Source organism: Mytilus edulis, chromosome 5 (genome assembly GCF_963676685.1).
Source record: "Mytilus edulis chromosome 5, xbMytEdul2.2, whole genome shotgun sequence".
Taxonomy (NCBI): Eukaryota; Metazoa; Mollusca; class Bivalvia; order Mytilida; family Mytilidae; genus Mytilus; species Mytilus edulis.
The window spans coordinates 68,999,029-69,011,698 of record NC_092348.1 but is presented as its reverse complement, the minus strand read 5'-3'; the positions used below and the strand labels follow the sequence as shown (position 1 = coordinate 69,011,698).

The window sequence follows — 12,670 nt, the reverse complement described above, 5'->3', positions numbered from 1 at the left end:
ACAAACAGTACAATTATTGCAGTTGCAAGTCTTGATCCTGGTTAGAACACTCAAGTGAAAACGATAACTCAAAGTTTGCTTTGAAATAATATATCAGTTAAATGAATAATATAGTCCCGAATTTTGAGTGCTATGTGTCCACCATGGCATTTTCTAGACTAAGGTTATATGCATGGTATTTGAAACTTTGCAATGACTTGACTTTATTAGTGCATGTAAACCATGAAATATTACATGCAAGCACACATTATGTCATAATGATTTAATGTGAATTCATATTTCAAATACAAGAAATCTTTATTTTACAATGTATTAAACAAAGAACTGTATGGAGCATTGTTGTTTTAATATTGATCTTGTGATGTTCTATAAATATGTTTGTTTCAGGTTGCTAATGTGAAGAATAAAAGAAATGTGAATTTAGTGTTGATAGAACATGTCAAGTTTCACAAGGTACCATTCTTAAAAATATGGAATATAATATTTATACTCAGCTAGTTAAATAAAATAATATGTTTAATATGTAGAATAAAATGGAGAGGAGGTGCAAATAAATAATATGTGAGGTTCCAGTCACATGTAAAACAATGGGGGAGGGTCAAATAAAATTAGATGTGTGATTCCAGTCACATGAATTAAAAATGAAGAGGGGGAGGGAGTTGGGGGTGTATGTATGGTTCTTTTCAATCAGTGTAACAATATGGCATCTCTCACAATTATTACGTAATTTGGCTTAAATTGCTGTTCCCTAAAAATATCAATTAAATAACATTAAAGGATATTTAAAAAGATATGCTTGAGTGTCAGTTTTATTTCATCTCAATGGTGCAAAACAGAATTCCTGATAAATTGCAATTTCAAAATGGCTGCCAAATATCGGTAAAGAATGGTCCCCTTCCCTGGACGAGGCATAGAGTATTTGACAGTTAGGATTTAACCATATGTGTGTTACATACATATTGCATTAGAATAGACAATCAACATAAAAAAAAATAGCCAAATGACAAATAGTTGATTTATAAAAACATATATCATACTTTTACAGGAATAAAGCAAATCAAGCCCAATGGAAGATTACCTATGTCAAAGGTTACATGCATATATTGGATTGTGCTATGAGATATTAGGTATGTATAACATCTCCATATTAATTTGTCCATGTCGATCACTATTGGAAAATGCAGTTAGTGTTACATGAGGAGATAATTTGAAAACAAAGCCTTAATTCTTTTCTATTTACAAAAGTTGTGTGTACACAACATAACAGCATTATTTTATATACAATTGCAGAGGAAAACATCATTTAAACTTGCATGAACACTTAAAAGTGACATATGTAAAAAAAGACATGTTTCTCTCAGAGAATAAAAAAAGAGCTCTTTTCCTGTTTTAGGGGGCTAGCTCGCGGGTATAAATATTTTTTTCTGGAATAGGATTTTGCTATTTTTATCTGTAGATAAACTTTACCCTATAACAAATAGAAAAATGAAATTAAAATATGGGGTCGCTGTTCACAATCTGCCTTCAAAAGAAACCTGCAATTTTGTTGAGGTACTTTTTTCTGTTGAACTAATTGGAGAAAAAAGGTAATATCGAAATAAAAAAGAAAGAAATTACAGAAATTGCTTAAATTTTGCATCAGTTCAGTTTCAGTACAGCTTATTTGAAAAAAATAAGAAAAATATAGGTAACTGAGGAGTAAAAAAAAAATATTTCAATTTTAATGCATTTTGTTCACAAAAGGGAGATAATTTTGAGCTTTTTCAATGAAATTAACATATTTAAAGTCATCTGGAACTAAACGAATTGATTTTTTTTTGGTTGACTGTTGTACCATATTATAGAAAAACAACTTATATTGTAATAAATGAAATTTGTAATGGAAAAAAAATGTTTGAATATTTGCTGATGTTTTTTGGTACCGAATCCTATCAGAGCTGCTTAATATATAAAAATGAAGATGTGGTATGATTGGCAATGAGACAACTCTCCTCAAGAGACAAAATGACACAGAAATTAACATATGTAGGTATCCGTACGGCCTTCAACAATGAGCATATCCCATACCACATAGTCAATATAAAAGACCATGAAAAGACAATGTAAAAGAATTTAAAGGAGAAAACTAAAGGCCTTATTGATTTAAAAAAATAAACAAAAAGCAAATATGTAAGCATAAACAAAAGACAACCACTGAATTACAGGCTTCTGACTTTGGACAGGTACATACATACATACATAATGTGGCCGGGTTAAACAGGTTAACAGGACCCCCCCCCCCCCCCTTCCAACCTGGGACAGTGGTATAAAAATACAACATAAGATAGAACTATAAAAATCAGTTGAAAAAGGCTCAACTCATCAGATGAGCAAAAATACAAGTGGACGTGGCGGGGTACTTGAACATCATAACAACAAAAGACAAAAAGACTTTTTAACCTTTTTTTGGTACCATAAATCAAAACACAAAAGTACATTGCTGCCTCTGTCTGTCTGCTTCAGGTTAAAGTTTTGGTCAATGTACAATCAACTTGAAAAGTAGTTCACTTGTTTCCTATGATATAATCTTTTTGATTTTACTGCCAAATAAGTGTTTTGATCCCGATTTCATGTTCAACATGTTCAACTTAACATAGAAAATGAATGTGTGAATGTGATATCTGTGTTCTAAGAACACTCTCTTGTTTTTCACTTCTAAACATCTATTGAGCAATATTTGATTTTTCTTATAGGATGCCTGGAACAGGGCCTAAATACTATCTTTGTATCGCATGTGGAATAAGAACAAAACCAGACAGAAGGAGATTTATTGCTGGTCCTGCATATGCTAACTACAGAAAACATTTCAAAGTAATTTCATGCAAAGATAATGATGTAACCTGCATAAAATGTTACTCTCAATTTAACCGTAAAAGTAAATCTCAGGCAAAAAGATATGAAGGTAACCAAGAGGAATCTGAAAACCAACTGTCTGAATCAGAAGATGACTATGAACCTCCCGCAAAGAAACAACAAAAAACTACATTAAATAAAAGTCCCAAAATAATACAGCTACCAATAACATCAGCTGGGAAAAGCCATTCTTCATGTTGTGTTTGCAAAGACAGAAAATCCAAATTTCAGACTTTATCAACTGAAAATAGACACAAAGCATTTTTATCAACTGGTCATTTGCTATTGTCAGGAGCACGCTGCTGTCCATCACACATTGATTCAGATGGATTCCTCAATGAACAAGCCATCCTCCATTTCAAAAGTTTATCAACATCATCAACCACATTTTTCAACAAAACAGAACTGCTGGCTTTAATCACTGATATCCGATCAATTGCTTTAAAAAATGAAAATTTAAGAATTGATTTTGACAACAAAAACACACTCAAAGATTCCGATTTCCTAAACCTTACCGGCATTACAAAAGAAAATTTTGAAGACCTAATCTCACATGTCAAATCCATCAGACAGACAAAAAACAGAAGCATAAGAACATGCATAGCACTTTTTCTTGTCAGATTAAGAACTGGAATGTCATTTTAACCCAATGCTCTCAACACTTTTTAACATTGGCAAAACTGGAATAAGAAGAGCAATTGCAACAGCTAGAAAAGAACTCTCCATCAACTTCACTCCCAAATATCTTGGCTTTCAGCACATTTCCAGACAGGACATCAAAGACAATCATACAAGACCTCTAGCAAAAGAATTATTTGGAAATGAAATTGAAAATCCTGTCATTTTAGTTGCAGATGGTACCTACATCTACATTCAAAAGAGCAATAACTTTAAATTCCAAAGACGGTCATATAGTCTTCATAAAAATCGACCTTTAGTTAAGCCAATGATTATTGTATCTACTACAGGATATATTGTATCAGTGTTAGGGCCATATCATGCTGATTACAAGAACAATGATGCCAACATTATTAAACATAACTTTAAATTGAATATGGAGCAGATGACAGATTGGATATCAGAAGGGGACGTTCTTATAGTGGACAGAGGATTTCGGGATGCTGTTGACTTTCTTGAGGAGATGGGGGTCCATTCCAAGATGCCTTCTTTTCTTAAAAAGGGCCAGAAGCAGCACACAGTAGAAGAGGTATAAATTTTTGTTAGCTACAAAACTCTCCTAAAAATAGTGTCTGTTTGACCCATTGTAAAAGAAACAACAGATATTCACTAATTTTGATCGTCACTATTTTTGGTCTCAACTTTTATGTGCATGATCAATGTGAAAGAGGGCAATATTTACTAACAGACATAATTTGTGTTACACGTATACCATACGATTTCTCGATGAGCTATTTAATATTTAATTCATGTTTCAGTTAATCACATAGGCTTACTACTTATATTTATGTATCCTCCTATATTACAGTATTAAATACTGATCCTAATTTTAGGAACTTATAATCAGCAACATGAAAAAAGACATTTATGGATCAATGTGACGAAGACATCACCAACTCACTAAATGAATTACAAAATGAAATTAAATGCTTGTACCACATGATCTTCAATAATGAACCAGTTACCCATTTGCAGGCAGCTATACCTTTCAATTTGAAGATGTCCATTTAACAAGGATTTTTTTGGTCAGCTGAATTATGTGGGAGTAATGCCCCTTTGAACTAATAAATTTCAAAAATTATTTTACTGATGCAGCTTTGTCAGCACAACTTCTTTGAAACCTAGTATTGTACAGATTTTTGTAGAAATTGATTGGTAGCTGACACAATGTGTAGTTGTACAGATTACCAAATCTTATTAAAAGCATTCCAAGTGGATACCAACATTTTCTAGTTTCCTAATGAGTAATGTTTTTTTTAGCTAATTTAAAATGCTAGGATTATAAATTACAATTTCACATTTCAGGCAAATTCATCAAGGTTGATAACCAAAATAAGATGGGTGGTTGAGTCTGTAAATGGCAGACTCAAGCTGTGGCGGTACCTGGCAAATATTGTGCCAAACACACAGATACCACACATTGGAGATGACATAAAATTGGTCGCTGCAATTTGTAATAAATACAAACCTCCTTTGAATTCTGGAAATCAAGAAGAAGATCAACTTCTTGCTGCTAAAATGAAGGTAATTAAAGCACTTATACAAGGAAGCAATATAATTCTAGAATAATTTACATTATTTATGATTACTACGCTGGTGTTTCACACATCTGGAATTAATGTTTAAACTGAATTTGATGACTCAGTTCACATGCCACCATTAAGGGCTCACTGCTTGTTCTCCAGACATTTTATATAGTATTTAAAGCCTATAAAGATAGTATTATTCTGCAATGAGCATGTTCACTATACAAATTCAGGGTAGGAATACACTACAGTAATATTAGTTCAGTATACAAAATTAATGTTAAGCCACACCACTGAGGGAAGTGGTTATTCTGTTAATAAATCTATTGCATAGACATTCAATGATTTTTTGCATAGTGTTCTGGTTAGTTACTCACGTTTACCCTCTTTAAATAAAGAATTTATTATTATTATTATTATTATTATTATTATTATTATATTCAGGTAATTGATTTTGTTGTCATATTGTCCCATAATACATGTAGTACTCTAGAGCTTCACACATTATAATTTACAGTCAGGAACACAGGTTGCCCACATCTATTCTGAGAATCTTTTATTTATCTTAATTTGTATTTGTTACGTAGGATTAAAACATTTGATACACACATTGTCAGGGATTTTTTTTTTTTTTACTAGTGCTTGCCGTGAAACAAGCAGGAAATGTTCGGCAAACCTTTCATTTCTACCTGTTTCTAAGACTTGTCAATTCTTTTTATATTATATATTATAAAATATTAAATGGTATCATAATGATATTGGGATTCAAACAGTACAAGATACCAGCAAATAACTAGAATTAAATTAATTACTATTCTTAATTGCTTATGTTGTATAATCATTATTTCCAGATGTTAGCATCCAAAGGGAATGCCTTGTTTGAAAGAGTGTTGGAAGAGAAATTGGATAGAAGGATTGCAGCATGGAAAAAAATGGATGCAGAGAATGTCGTTGCAGGATTTCCCACTCTGTCTGAGGAAGAATTAACAAACATTACTGTTGGGGTATATCAGCTCAAACTAGCTAGAAGCTACACTTGTGAACATTTGGATGAGGACGGCGACTACATTATTATGTTAAATGATGAGATAGCAGATATACTGCGCGTAAAAATCCAAAGTCGTCATACCTCATCAAAACTATACTTGCTGTGGATCGAGTATGGGCCTGCAGTAATTAAGGGGTGGTATTGTCAATGCAAGGCTGGTGCTCGTGTTGTGGGGGCTTGTGCTCATGTTTCATCAGTACTGTGGTACTTAGGATATGCTAGGTATGCTGATTCCGTGCGCAATATTAAGAACTGGTCAATGTATTTAGAGGATGCATCCAATGTACCAGAAGAGATTGAGGACTCAAATAGTGAAGCAAGTGGTATTGAAGAGTAACAGCTTTAGCATGTGTTTTATTTCACTGTCAGTCACTGAATATGCATAATATTTATGTACATGTATATAAAATGATCTTCCCTCTATATTTAATTATATTCAGAATTATTTTGCATAAATTGCTTCAATGAAAGTATGATGAACTTTTGTCATTGTTTTGCATCTATTTGTTGTTGCTGTCTATAGACATCAAACTTCTCTTCCATGTCCATTAAATTCTTTGCATCTTAAGTATTAGGTCATTGATTAATGGAAAGTTCGACACTGTACATTTCTGTGTAATTCTAATGTCCATTTCAGTATCTAGTAGGTAGTGAATCAACCAAATTGTATGCTGGTATATATTTCAAGTTGAACTTAATTTAAGTCTTATCTGATAAGGATATCATTTGAATTTCATAATTATAGTTAGTTTAAGTCAGGAAAGATGTTATACAGAGAGTGAGAGTAGATCATGCAATGCAATCTTATGTATTTGATTTGACAATTTTTCATGAGCAAAATGATAATCTCAAAGACCAAAGCAAGTATGACAATTATTTCCTAATATTCTCATTGCTGTAGAATTTTAATAGTTTTTTGGACCAAAAATGATTTGATAACTATGAATTGATATTGTTTTAGTATCAGGTTAAGTGTTTGTTATTAAATGATTCCAGAAATTCTCATGTTAGAGAGATTTTCACAGTATTTGGTCAAAAAATGACTTTCAAATGCATTTTTATGAACTTTGTTATTGTTAACTGTATCAATTCAAAAGATATGTACCATACTTTTTGTTTTAACTATTGTGCAGTGATTGTTATTAAATTATCCCAGAAATCCTCACTTTATGAAGATTTTTACAGTATTTTGCCAAAAAATTACTTTAAAATGCATTTTTATGTATTTTTACAACTTTGAAATTGTAAACTGTATCAATTCAAAATATATGCACCATACTTTTTGTTTTAACTATTTGTTTAGTGATTGTTATTAAATAATCCCAGAAATCCTCATTTTATGAAGATTTTTACAGTATTTTGCCAAAAAAATACTTTAAAATGCATTCTTATGTATTTTTACATCTTTGATATTTTAAACTGTATCAATTCAAAACATATGCACCATACTTTTTGTTTTAACTATTTGTGCTGTGATTGTTATTAAATTATCCCAGAAATCCTCACTTTACGAAGATTTTTACAGTATTTTGCCAAAAAATGACTTTAAAATGCATTCTTATGTATTTTTACATCTTTGATATTTTAAACTGTATCAATTCAAAACATATGCACCATACTTTTTGTTTTAACTATTTGTGCAGTGATTGTTATTAAATTATCCCAGAAATCCTCACTTTACGAAGATTTTTACAGTATTTTGCCAAAAAATGACTTTAAAATGCATTCTTATGTATTTTTACATCTTTGATATTTTAAACTGTATCAATTCAAAACATATGCACCATACTTTTTGTTTTAACTATTTGTGCAGTGATTGTTATTAAATTATCCCAGAAATCCTCACTTTACGAAGATTTTTACAGTATTTTGCAAAAAAATGACTTTAAAATGCATTTTTATGTATTTTTACATCTTTGATATTTTAAACTGTATCAATTCAAAACATATGCACCATACTTTTTGTTTTAACTATTTGTGCAGTGATTGTTATTAAATTATCCCAGAAATCCTCACTTTACGAAGATTTTTACAGTATTTTGCCAAAAAATGACTTTAAAATGCATTCTTATGTATTTTTACATCTTTGATATTTTAAACTGTATCAATTCAAAACATATGCACCATACTTTTTGTTTTAACTATTTGTGCAGTGATTGTTATTAAATTATCCCAGAAATCCTCACTTTACGAAGATTTTTACAGTATTTTGCAAAAAAATGACTTTAAAATGCATTTTTATGTATTTTTACATCTTTGATATTTTAAACTGTATCAATTCAAAACATATGCACCATACTTTTTGTTTTAACTATTTGTGCAGTGATTGTTATTAAATTATCCCAGAAATCCTCACTTTACGAAGATTTTTACAGTATTTTGCCAAAAAATGACTTTAAAATGCATTCTTATGTATTTTTACATCTTTGATATTTTAAACTGTATCAATTCAAAACATATGCACCATACTTTTTGTTTTAACTATTTGTGCAGTGATTGTTATTAAATTATCCCAGAAATCCTCACTTTACGAAGATTTTTACAGTATTTTGCAAAAAAATGACTTTAAAATGCATTTTTATGTATTTTTACATCTTTGATATTTTAAACTGTATCAATTCAAAACATATGCACCATACTTTTTGTTTTAACTATTTGTGCAGTGATTGTTATTAAATTATCCCAGAAATCCTCACTTTACGAAGATTTTTACAGTATTTTGCAAAAAAATGACTTTAAAATGCATTTTTATGTATTTTTACAACTTTGAAATTGTAAACTGTATCAATTCAAAATATATATGCACCATACTTTTTGTTTTAACTATTTGTTTAGTGATTGTTATTAAATAATCCCAGAAATCCTCATTTTATGAAGATTTTTACAGTATTTTGCCAAAAAAATACTTTAAAATGCATTCTTATGTATTTTTACATCTTTGATATTTTAAACTGTATCAATTCAAAACATATGCACCATACTTTTTGTTTTAACTATTTGTGCAGTGATTGTTATTAAATTATCCCAGAAATCCTCACTTTATGAAGATTTTACAGTATTTTGCCAAAAAATGACTTTAAAATGCATTCTTATGTATTTTTACAACTTTGATATTGTGAACTGTATCAATTCAAAATATATGTACCATACTTTTTGTTTTAACTATTTGTGTAGCGATTGTTATTAAGTTATCCCAGAAATCCTCACTTTATGAAGATTTTTACAGTATTTTGCCAAAAAATGACTTTAAAATGCATTCTTATGTATTTTTACAACTTTGATATTGTAAACTGTATCAATTCAAAACATATGCACCATACTTGTTATTTAAACTATTTGTGGAGTGATTGTTATTAGATAATCCCAGAAATCCTCATTTTATGTATATTTTTAATGGTTTTTGCCCCAAAAAAGACATTTAATTGCAGTTTAATGTCAATTAAAAACTCTGATATAGTTGTTGGTGTTGTTATATAACATATGCATTATTGGATACATTTAACTTGTGTTTAATAAATTTGTTATTACTCAAATCCAGAAATTCTCACTTTTTCTTGATTTTTTTACTTTTTTGCCCAAAAATGGTGAAAAAATGGCCAAAAGTGTTAGAAAATAACATTTTATGGCAAAGTCATGTTAGTTTCACCAGGAAATCCTTCACAGCTCTAGTTTTGAGATTGGGCCAAAAATGGCCCTTAATGACCCTTCTCCTTTTGTAAGCGGTAAACTTGAAAATTGAAATGATAAATTAAGTAAACTACTGTAAGAATTTGTATGGTTATAACCTGACTCATGCTTCTAATGTTTATTAGAAGTACTAATCTTAGAAAGAATTCGTTTTATCGATCCATTTTTTAACCATATTGCATCGCCACGTGGAGAGCACATGCAAAGACTGAATGAGAAATTGGTCCCATGAATGGATTATTCGTTTTCATTTTTATAATTATTTAATTTTTACAAGTGTGAGTAATTAGATGCAACATTGTCCTAAGATTTGCAGATTATAATCATGTTTACCCGATGATGCGTCATTGTATATTTCTACATAAATTAGATGCACGACGAGTTTAATTTTTTTTATATATTACTTTTTCCCCATATCTTATACTATTGAAATTGAGTATTGACAGATCGTCTACTGCCTATGGGTAAGCCTAACAAATTGTATTTTGCGCTGTAACAGATCATGCAGGTTAGTAACGTGTATTTAATGAACTCCCGAAAACTTCCGAATTAAAAGTAAATTTTCCTTAAGAGGGTATACATCGGTAATTGTGTATCTAGATCTTTTATAGCACATAGACAGCAAATATTCCATGAAAGGATATGAACGTAAAAGGGACGTACTCTTTGGGGCGAAGGACCCAGGTTCGTAACCGGAAGTTCAACTTTCGATACAAATAAACAAAAATCTTGGAAATCTTGAACAGAGACAATACCCGGAGTTAAGAAGCAGTAGCCAAAAGAAATCATTGCTAAATGTTAGCTTGCTGGTGGATTTCAGCAAATATTATCATTATCTGTATATATCCGGCTATAAATTTTGCGTGTACCTACACATTTGTGTACTATAAATTGTCCAGAGTCGTTCATCACAGTGTCATGTATACATTTTTTAGTTGCTACTACTCTCTAGCCTAGACTAGGTCGATATGGTATGAATAGTTCAGTTAAATCAAGAATTTAGCCATATGTAAACAGGCCACAGCTTGAATTATTGTTGTAATAACTCAATTATATACTAATATTACACTATGTTACTATCAACTGACTATGGATTTAAGTTTAATAAATATATAAATCTGTATACATTGTGTATATACTAATTTTGAATTAATTTTTTTTAAATTATTGTAACTATTATCGACACAACTACATGTATGAGTATACATAATTTTTAATTGTTATTGTTTCTTTGTACAGTCATTTGGTTTTCTTTTGTCAATGCTATGTAAAATGGTCGAACTAATATTTACTTTTTGTTGAGTTGTAGCACAATGTTGGGTAGATCAGTTAGAGACCTTGCTCGGCCACAGAACACGGCCAAGGGTTGGAACAGTTGGACCAGAGACTTGGACAACAAGGACACACTAGTTTTTACAGATGGGTTACCAGACTGGACTGGATTCACGACTCATCACGCCACTAACTCATCTCCTTTGGTCACCTACATTTGTACATTGAATCATCATCAGATGTTATTTATGCCAAATCCTAGAGCTTTGCATTGGTATGATACAGTTGAGAATTTTTCAGGTAATCGTCAGATTTACTAGTTAAAAGCAGTATATTACTTTTAAGTTAAACCCCCGCATGTACAAAATGTACATGTGTGATTACAACATATAACAAACATATTTATATAGATTAAGACAACTTTTTCTAATCTTATGGGTTAGATTGAAAAGATTTGCGTAACGTTTATATTTCAGTTTCTAAACTTAATTGCTGAATGTGTTACTTTTACAAATTTATAATTATATGGCCTTACAATAATGGGATGCCGAATCATGGTTTGAAATAAAAAACTTTCGTAAATATGAGGTTACATTCTATATAATTGTTATGTAATATATTCATGAATTTTGAATGGAGGACGCTATCGATTTTATATAACATTATAATATTTATCTTGTTTAATAACCTGATAAAAAAATCAGATATGCATGTACATTTGTACTGCATGAATACAGATTTTGCAATAAAGTACCACAATTTAAAGGACAAAAGTTTATAGAAGTGTATATTTATTGATCACTAATTTAGGACAGACTTCTTTTTGCTGTTTTCTACAAACCCTACAAACCAGTCTCAGGGTTTGGAACATTTTCATTATTATTGATTTTTTTTTTTTTTATACATGTATATATATAAATTATGGGAAAAAAGGGGTGCAATGGTTTTATCTTGTAATCAACTTTTAAATGAGACTATTTTAAGTTTTGTGTAATTTAAATTTGTCAGTAGCAGTTAAACGGATATGTACATGTAATATTAGCAAATCTATTACAAACTAAGTAATTATTTACAGCTTGTCTTGCAGTCTACTCCACCGTTAAAAATCTTTAGTATTTAGGTGTCGAAAACAGCTTTAATTTATATATATTCTAGTCTAGAATGTATTGTAATCTTCATCCTGGGAATTCTAGAAGTTGCCCAATTTACGAGTATCGTACACTGTATGTTTAGGTGCCGTTTGTTATTTTAGGCTGGTGCTTTACGAGGAACTTTTCATTTGCATAAATCATTGACCCTACTGGTTGCTTGGAAACAGTTGATTCCAAATTATGGTTGTTATTTATTATGATTTATAGTACCGGTTGAATTTCAGTAACAGTTAGCATGAATGCTGGGACTATTTGAAATGTTATGCTTTTAATTATGAGGGTATCTAGATGTTGTTAAGCACTTGTTTGTGCTTTGTTTTTTGTGTAACACAGGTCATTTTTTATAACTTTTGGATGTCCTAACAGGTAACTTTAACCAGGTTTACTTTGATTAATATAGGCTTTCTTGTGATATC

At 30.5% G+C, this 12,670-nt stretch overlaps 1 pseudogene; it reads left to right on the top strand.

Moving 5' to 3' along the window:
• The first annotated feature begins 215 nt into the window (after positions 1-215).
• LOC139524303 (uncharacterized) lies at positions 216-7,953 on the top strand (annotated as a pseudogene).
• Positions 7,954-12,670: the final 4,717 nt, after the last annotated feature.